General features: G+C 43.2%; 1 long non-coding RNA gene across 1 annotated transcript; it reads left to right on the top strand.

Annotated features, from left to right (window-relative positions):
* Positions 1-317: 317 nt before the first annotated feature.
* Positions 318-5746, top strand: LOC108449218. Its single transcript, XR_001865343.1, has 3 exons — positions 318-1217; positions 2005-2093; positions 4080-5746. It is a non-coding gene; the product is annotated as an uncharacterized LOC108449218 (long non-coding RNA).
* Positions 5747-7614: the final 1868 nt, after the last annotated feature.

Genomic DNA, 7614 nt, shown 5'->3' on the forward strand with positions numbered 1-7614 from the left:
ACTAAACATGCTGCGGGGACACTCACGTCCCTCACCAGGATTCCATCCAAACTCTTCACTGAGCGGTGTTGTAATTGCAATATGTAAAAAGGTTGATTTAATTGCTTTTATAGCTATAGAGTCAACTGGACTTTTAAATGGGTCTTATTTAAATGCTTAAATATGTTATTTATTGCTGACTTAGCAACATAAAGTTAGGCGATTTTGCAAACTTACATTTTTTTAGTAATTAAAAAAAGAAAAGACACAACCCGTACGAGATCCTTTGCCAGTTGGGTATGGATCTGTGTTGGTAAACGATGGAAAGTAAACAGCAAACCACATAATGTTGTGTTTGTGGGTTTGTTGGTGTCTGCAGCCAACTACCTTTGAATCAGGAGATAAGAGTACATGTAGTTCATGGGTGCTTACAGTAAATAATGTGACATTTGGGAACATGATACCGCAGGCAGTGCACCATTTCAACATAATCCTTAGCAGTGTTTGCTCCGGACTACCTTTAGGATGCAGTAGCCTGTTCTGGCTACCTTCTGGGCCTCCAGAAGGTAGAAGGTACGCGTTCATGTTTTAAGTTCTAAATCACACAGAAGAGGAGGGGTTAAACCCAAGTTTCCTGTATCCCAACAGAGCACTCCTTTAACCCTGGTTAATTTGAAGCCTGAATGTTTCAATTTTTCATGGAAAAGCAATCGGTTTAGACATATAAGTCCAAAGGAGAGAGTTTCAGGGATTTAGGCACAGGATATTTTGGTTTGGTTGTTTTTAAATTATTACCAAATAATTGGCGATACAGCTAGCAAGCAGAAGTGAGAGCACTGCTAAACTCATGTCAGAAGTGGACACACTAGCGCTGCTAGGCCGCAAACCATGGCAGGCAGTGCGGCCTATAACGAAATAGCATAAGGGAGCGGCATGCGTGGTATGTACCTGTGTTAGTTAGTGCTAGCTTCTAGTTTTGCCATGTTATTAAGAAACATAGATATGTTTGTTATAGTGATTGCTGCTTATATAAGAATTTATTTTTAGTAACTGCTGAAAAGGTATAAATACTCAGCTCTGTACCAATAAAATCGGCTTCTTGGATCCGAGCAATCTGCCCTGTCTCTTCCATTGCCGACCGTCTCATGACAATTATTGTCTGTATGAGGAAGGGGACATACATCTAGAAGAGGGTTCTTAGCTGCAGTTCTGGAATATGTGAAGAAATAACAGGCAAGGTGTGAATATCCAAATTCATCCCTGCTTACAGCCGTGGTTTAACTTTTCTAGCCCCTTTCAGAGTTGCCTATTATGGAGTGGTGTTGCCTGTAGACGCTGGAGTCTTGATAATAGAGATGGGGAAGATTAAGTGCAACCTGACAGTACAGAGCTTTGATTTCCTAGGCTTGGTAAACTTTGTTTGAAACAATTATGGGTCCAGAACAACTGTCTTTTCCTGTTACTATTTACCTCATGCCGTTATTTCCAGCTGAATTAATCATTCAAAAGACTGATCTGTTCAAATTTGGGGAGTACTGATCACTCATCTTTACCCAAAATGAGAGGACAAGGGGACAACAAATAGGCTGTTGTGCATTCCCACAAAAAGAGCTCAAATCAGGAAAGACAGGCTGCTTCCAGGTGAAAGAAGCAGAGAGATCCACAGTGAGATAGATGACATGAAATCTTTCCTCCCATTCCTGAGGCTTTTTGACTCACAATAACTTTTTCCTAGCTGTCCCTCTCTCCCTCATAGCAACTGGAGCGCTGTGGGGCTGCCCTTGACTGTTTGTGTTCCTCGCCACCCTTTCTGGCAAAAATTGCCATTCTATTTCCCCCACACACCTCCAAGAAAACCTTTTTTAAAGGTCGAACTGATGTTTTAAAGCTATCAACAGAAGCTTCAATAACATTATATGTTAGTGCTTCAGTGTTAGTTTTTCTTGAGTTATTACCAGCCCTTGGATAAGGATGCCCTCTTGGATCTTTAATTCAATTTGTGCCATTTAAAAAATCATTTTCTAGATGGAGGCTGGAAGAATGCATTCAGATTGAGTCTGATCTGACCCCTCTGCAAAGAAAGCATGTGAGATCTTGGCCAGTGATGCCCGAAGGTAAGCCAGTGACCTAGTGTGTGTCTCAGAACTTTATGCTCTCCAGCCTTGATCTGAAGATTGTTACTGCCAGCCCCTTCCTTGCAGCCTTGGGTATTTAGAATTTCTAGTAGTTGTTTTGCCTTTGTCTAGGAGATGGAGCCCTCTGGTTACAGTTCCTCTCTTTGTATAAATATCTGTAGATTGTAAGCAAGTTAACTTTTGACCTTCTCTTTGATACGTTAAATCCCCAAATCTCTTTGCTGTGAGGCCTTGTGTCAATTTTGTGTCATTCTTACAGACAACTTTTTTTTTTTGGATGGGAATGTCAAATGGTCAAATTTTCGGTAAAAGGAACTCCCATGTACTAAATCATGGAAATACGATGTCCTTTTCAGTATTAATATGTAGGTGTTGGTTTATTGAGGTAGTTAAACATTAATATTCCTGTTTCACAAACTGAGAAACTGGACCTGGGCAGTCAGATATCTTATTCAGGGTCACGCTGTGATGCAGTGATACCTGCTCCCACTCTCTGCTGGCTGTCCATGGGAGTTCTACTGCTCACTTCTGAACCTGGACACTTCTTCCACCATGACTTTGAGATGGTAGCTCTTCCCATGACATGTATGCATGTGCATTCCTTCGTTTAAAAAAGCACTAAAAAATTGTTAGAATGTTGTTAAAGCTAAGAAATCTCACACATCAAAGAAAAAAAATCACTATTAAGACAGGTTATAAATTTCAACATTTTCATACATTAGGGGATTATCTCATTATGTCAGAGCATATGCTTTAATTTTATCTTTCTACAAATAGAAGTTTTTGAAAAGTGAGTGTTACTTTCTCCCTTCAAACTTACCCTAAGAAGTGCCTTTGCTTTTGAAATACTCTCTGTAATTAACATCTGGGTTGGACTCCTGTCACCAAACTGAGGAAAAACAGATGATCTGATATGCAAATGGATGGGGTTTTTTGCTTATAACAAACATATCTAAATAACTCACATTAGATACAGGTATAATTGATGCACCAACACATACATTATTATTGAGACACCAAAAACTTGAAGCAATGTCTGACTCAGAACAGGCTTTAGAGAAGCTTGAAAATCTAGTTGGCAGTGTCTAGAAGGAATATGAATTTTCTTACCAGGTTATGACCTTGCAAATTCCTTTATAGGGCTTGTTCTTTGTCAGTATCACTGAGGCTGAGACTATTGCATTTCAATGCATCTAAATACCTTTCCTTTGTTTGCCCCTGGAATGTGTGTTCTTAGTCATTTAGCTACTGAAGACTTGGGTGCCTTTTTGTCTCTAACCTGTCCTGGAACATTACTGTCTCCATGGCAGAAGAGGATAGGTATGGCTGATAATAGTATCTGTTTAATGCTTTCCTCAAATAATGTCTCCTGAGTAGGAGAAACAGGCAGGCTAGAGACTGCTCTTGGGTAGCTTTGTAAACTTCTATGACAGTATTTCAGGCCCTTACAATCACTAAGAGGCAGGAGGGAAGACTGCTATTTTCTTAGTTCAAAGGGGTCCAAAATGGATAATCCAGTTTATCAGAAATTTGGATTATTCTCTGATCAAGCAGGTTGTGCTTTGGCAGAAGTAAACACAGTTTATAAAGACCAGTTTGTCTAATCAAGAAGCCTGAGGATAGCCAGAACAGACCCAATTTAGCCAAACAATAGTTGTAACATTACTTTTTTTTTTTTTTAGGGTCTTATCATTGATTTTAAACTTCTATGACAGTATTTCAGGCCCTTACAATCACTAAGAGGCAGGAGGGAAGACTGCTATTTTCTTAGTTCAAAGGGGTCCAAAATGGATAATCCAGTTTATCAGAAATTTGGATTATTCTCTGATCAAGCAGGTTGTGCTTTGGCAGAAGTAAACACAGTTTATAAAGACCAGTTTGTCTAATCAAGAAGCCTGAGGATAGCCAGAACAGACCCAATTTAGCCAAACAATAGTTGTAACATTACTTTTTTTTTTTTTTTAGGGTCTTATCATTGATTTTAGAGGCAGGTAAACCAAAAGATAGCTGGGAATTCTACTTGGTATGTATTTATAGCTTTTGGGTCCCAGTAAAACACAGTTTATCAATCTGTGCTGTAATACTCACAATCAGTCTGATAAATCAGATATTTGATTCAAGCTACCAGAACAATTCCAATTAATGGGACAGGGGAACCCCAAATATGTCCTTTCCTTCATTAACAATTCACAAAATGCAGGAAGGATAATCTCATCACTTCACGGGAAATGGTTCAATATGTTCTCATAGTTGCCTCCTATCTTGTCACTACAAGGACTAGAGTCACTAGGATTTGAGTAAAGTTGGGTTTATTATTAACCAAAGCTTATGTAAGGTGTTATTGCATCTGATTCTATTTTTACAGTTACTTGGGCTCTGTTGATTTTTCACAAGCAAAATGCTGCCTGTGTGAGAGTGCTTGTACAAAGAAATTGTAATTAGCACTGATTTGGCAACAAACTGAAATTCACAAGGAGGGTGCGTGGCCAGCCTGTGCTTCCTGCAACCCAAAGGATGATGCCTTTCCCTTTCTGAGAGATCTGGGGATAGGGCTATCGGGGTTGGATACTATCATGTACACGATGCAGCAGGCTGGAACTGGAAGGTGCCATAAGTGCTGGCAGGGTGCTGCTGCCACAGCTGGGAGCAAGATCCTTTGAGGTGGGTGCCATCCCAAACTCAGGAGTACCAGATTCTGTGCGGGATCCTCATCCCATGCAATGCAGCATCCCAGGGCAGAGCTCCTCTCAGAGACCAGAGGCAGAGCACCTCAAAAAATTGCATGTGCAGAGGATGCAGGGCAGGGTGTGCTGCATTTTTGCAGTCCTGTCACAGGAGGCTAGCTCCATGGCAAAGCAAGCACCTCCTGCTTGGGTGCTGGACCAGCTCTGAACCCTTCCAAGAGGTTACGGGAATTCTCCGGAACAGTGCCAGCCTGCGTGAGCCTGGTGGTGCTGCCCTCCCTCCGTTGCACGCAGAAATGTGCCCTTGTGCAACGTGTGGTTGGTGTGGGATCGATGAAACACGTGCCAGTTTGCCCTTTTACAATTTCTCAGTACCGCCACTAGTCTGCCGACCTCCCCCCTCACCCCCTCCTTTTTTATTTTTTAGGAGAAGACAGGCAGGACTGAGGGAATCAAGATCCCAGAATGGGCACAAATAGGATTTTCCTTAGAACAGGCATTCACAGTCCTTCTGTCAATGAGGGGACATGAAGAACATCTCTTGCATTTTTTTCCTGCCCACCCCTAACCGGTGTGATGGCACTGAACTCCGTGTGCTCTGAGCTGGCACGCTGCACTGCAGCCCTGCTCCCCTGCACCCCCAGCATTCCCCACTGCCCCAAACATGATGGTGCAGTGTGCAGGTCACTCAGGACTGGCTCATGAGACTGAGGAGCTGTGAAATAAGCTGTGATATTGCCTTGTGAGATGGGAGGGGGACAGTGCCCCAGACATACAGGGCCATCACAGTGCCTGTTATTTAAGAGGACAGCCAAAGTCTCCCAGCTGCTGTGAGTCAAGTGCATGGCACACATGAGTGTGCCGTGCTCACGTGCAGTCCGTCAGAGGAAAGGGCTTTTTTTAGTGTTTTGGCTTTGCCTGAATCATAAATATATACATAAATAAATATGCGGAACTATCTTAAACCTTTCAGTCTCTGCTGTGTTTTATCCCACATCAGGGGAAGGAGGGGGAAGCACAGAGGTACAAACCAGGACCTGTGGCTCCTGTGTGGAAATGCACGTCAGTTTATGGAGAGGGATCCCACTATCTCTGATCCGCTTACCTGGGGGCAGCCGGGTGCCTGGCTGATGCTGACACTAAGCACAGCCCTGGGGATGCATCCTGAGCCAGCAGCAGCAGTTGGGGCTCCTCACCTGTCACCCTGAGGGCGGCTCACGCTGGGTGTCTCCAACTGTCCACAGAAGCCAGCCCGGGGTGAGATAGTGCCCTTAGAAACCTGGATGTTTTGCTGACTGAGGGCCCAATCTTGCTTTCAAATCTTGTACCTGTCCTCAGGGTTGAAAACCTTCTGGGGCATGAGAGCACCTTGGAGTTCCTGTGAAGTCTGAAGTACGTGTGGCTGTTTTCGAGAGGAAGATTGCCAGAGAATGTAACAGCTGTCTCTGGCATGAAACTACAGCAAAAAATGCAACTTATCTGTGCCAGTGACACAGAAGTATGTGCTAGCTCTCCCAGGTTTCGTCTGGGAGAGGGGGGTGGATTTTGTGGCTCCTTAGGAGTATGGGGTGTATCTCCGATTGTGCCAGAGAGCCCCAGAGTTTGGATCTGCGGCTATGGAGCACCATTACTTCCCCATGGCATCTGCTAGATCGGGCTGTGAGCCCCTCTGGAGAAAGGATGGCATCTTGAGGAGGGGAAAATGGGGCTGTTGCGTGAGAGTTGGTGTGTTTGACTTATCTTAGTCACAGACATAAACAGCTGAAGGAAATAGGCTGGTTGATGTATGTGCTGTTGCTAAAGAGCATTCAAAATGAGAAATCTGTCTGCTTTTCCCAGGAAAGGGGAGGGGGGAGGAATCTGCTTTTCATCTTTCTTCTCTGTCCTGCCATAATTTAAAAAAAAAACAAACCAACCAAACAAAAACCCCCTCCCCCCATAAACAAGCTAACAAAAAAACCAAACCAAATAAACCACCCCCCAAATGAAAATAACTCCCAGGACTTTAACTGTCTTTTAATACTGCTTTGCCAAGCTGGATAGAAATCAGTCAAGTCCCAAAGCTATTTGAGGTGGGGGGTTGGACTGAGAGTTTAATTGCTTTTTAGGGTCATAGGATGATAATTCAGGTTGGAAGGAGCTTCACTGGATCATCCACTCCAACCTACTAATGGAAGCAGGGCTAAGTATTCCAGCTTATCAAATGAGGCTGTATAAAACCAAAACCAAAGCAAAAAACCCCTTTTTACTCCAAGTCCTGCAGTAATGACTGAAAACTAGAGATTAACTATATATGTGTGTGTGTGTGTGCATGTGTTTTCCACAAGCCACAGTTGCCACAGAGTGACAGTTCTCTGGGCTCTTGTTACCAGTTGTACTCCTATCCCCTGACCTCTCTCTTTGGAGCAGAGAGGGATGGGCTGGATCTGAAGGTGCAAATGGTCTGGCCCAGCTCTCACTCTTAGCTAGACTGTGGAGCCATGGCAGGATCATACTTCCCAAAATACTCGTTGCAATGAGCAAAATCCTAGTCAGGATCTCCTGGCAGAGCAGCCCCATCCACAGGGAAAGTGAGTTGCTGCAGAAAGCAGGCCCTTCTATACCTCTCGAATCTTAGGAAAGATGACAGGGATTTTTCTGGAACAAATACAAGTAGGACTGTGGAGAAAAATGTTGGAAAATTAGATTTGTTTTTTTAAAAGCATGGAAATCAAGGTGGCTTTCTATTAACATCTGTCTTGCTTTTGCCTTCAAAGAAAGCAAGCTTTTTAACATTTTCCTATGGTGCAGTGAATCCAAACACAACAGCAACAGGC

The sequence above is a fragment of the Corvus brachyrhynchos genome, unplaced genomic scaffold (genome assembly GCF_000691975.1).
Source record: "Corvus brachyrhynchos isolate BGI_N302 unplaced genomic scaffold, ASM69197v1 scaffold258, whole genome shotgun sequence".
In the NCBI taxonomy this organism is placed as follows: Eukaryota; Metazoa; Chordata; class Aves; order Passeriformes; family Corvidae; genus Corvus; species Corvus brachyrhynchos.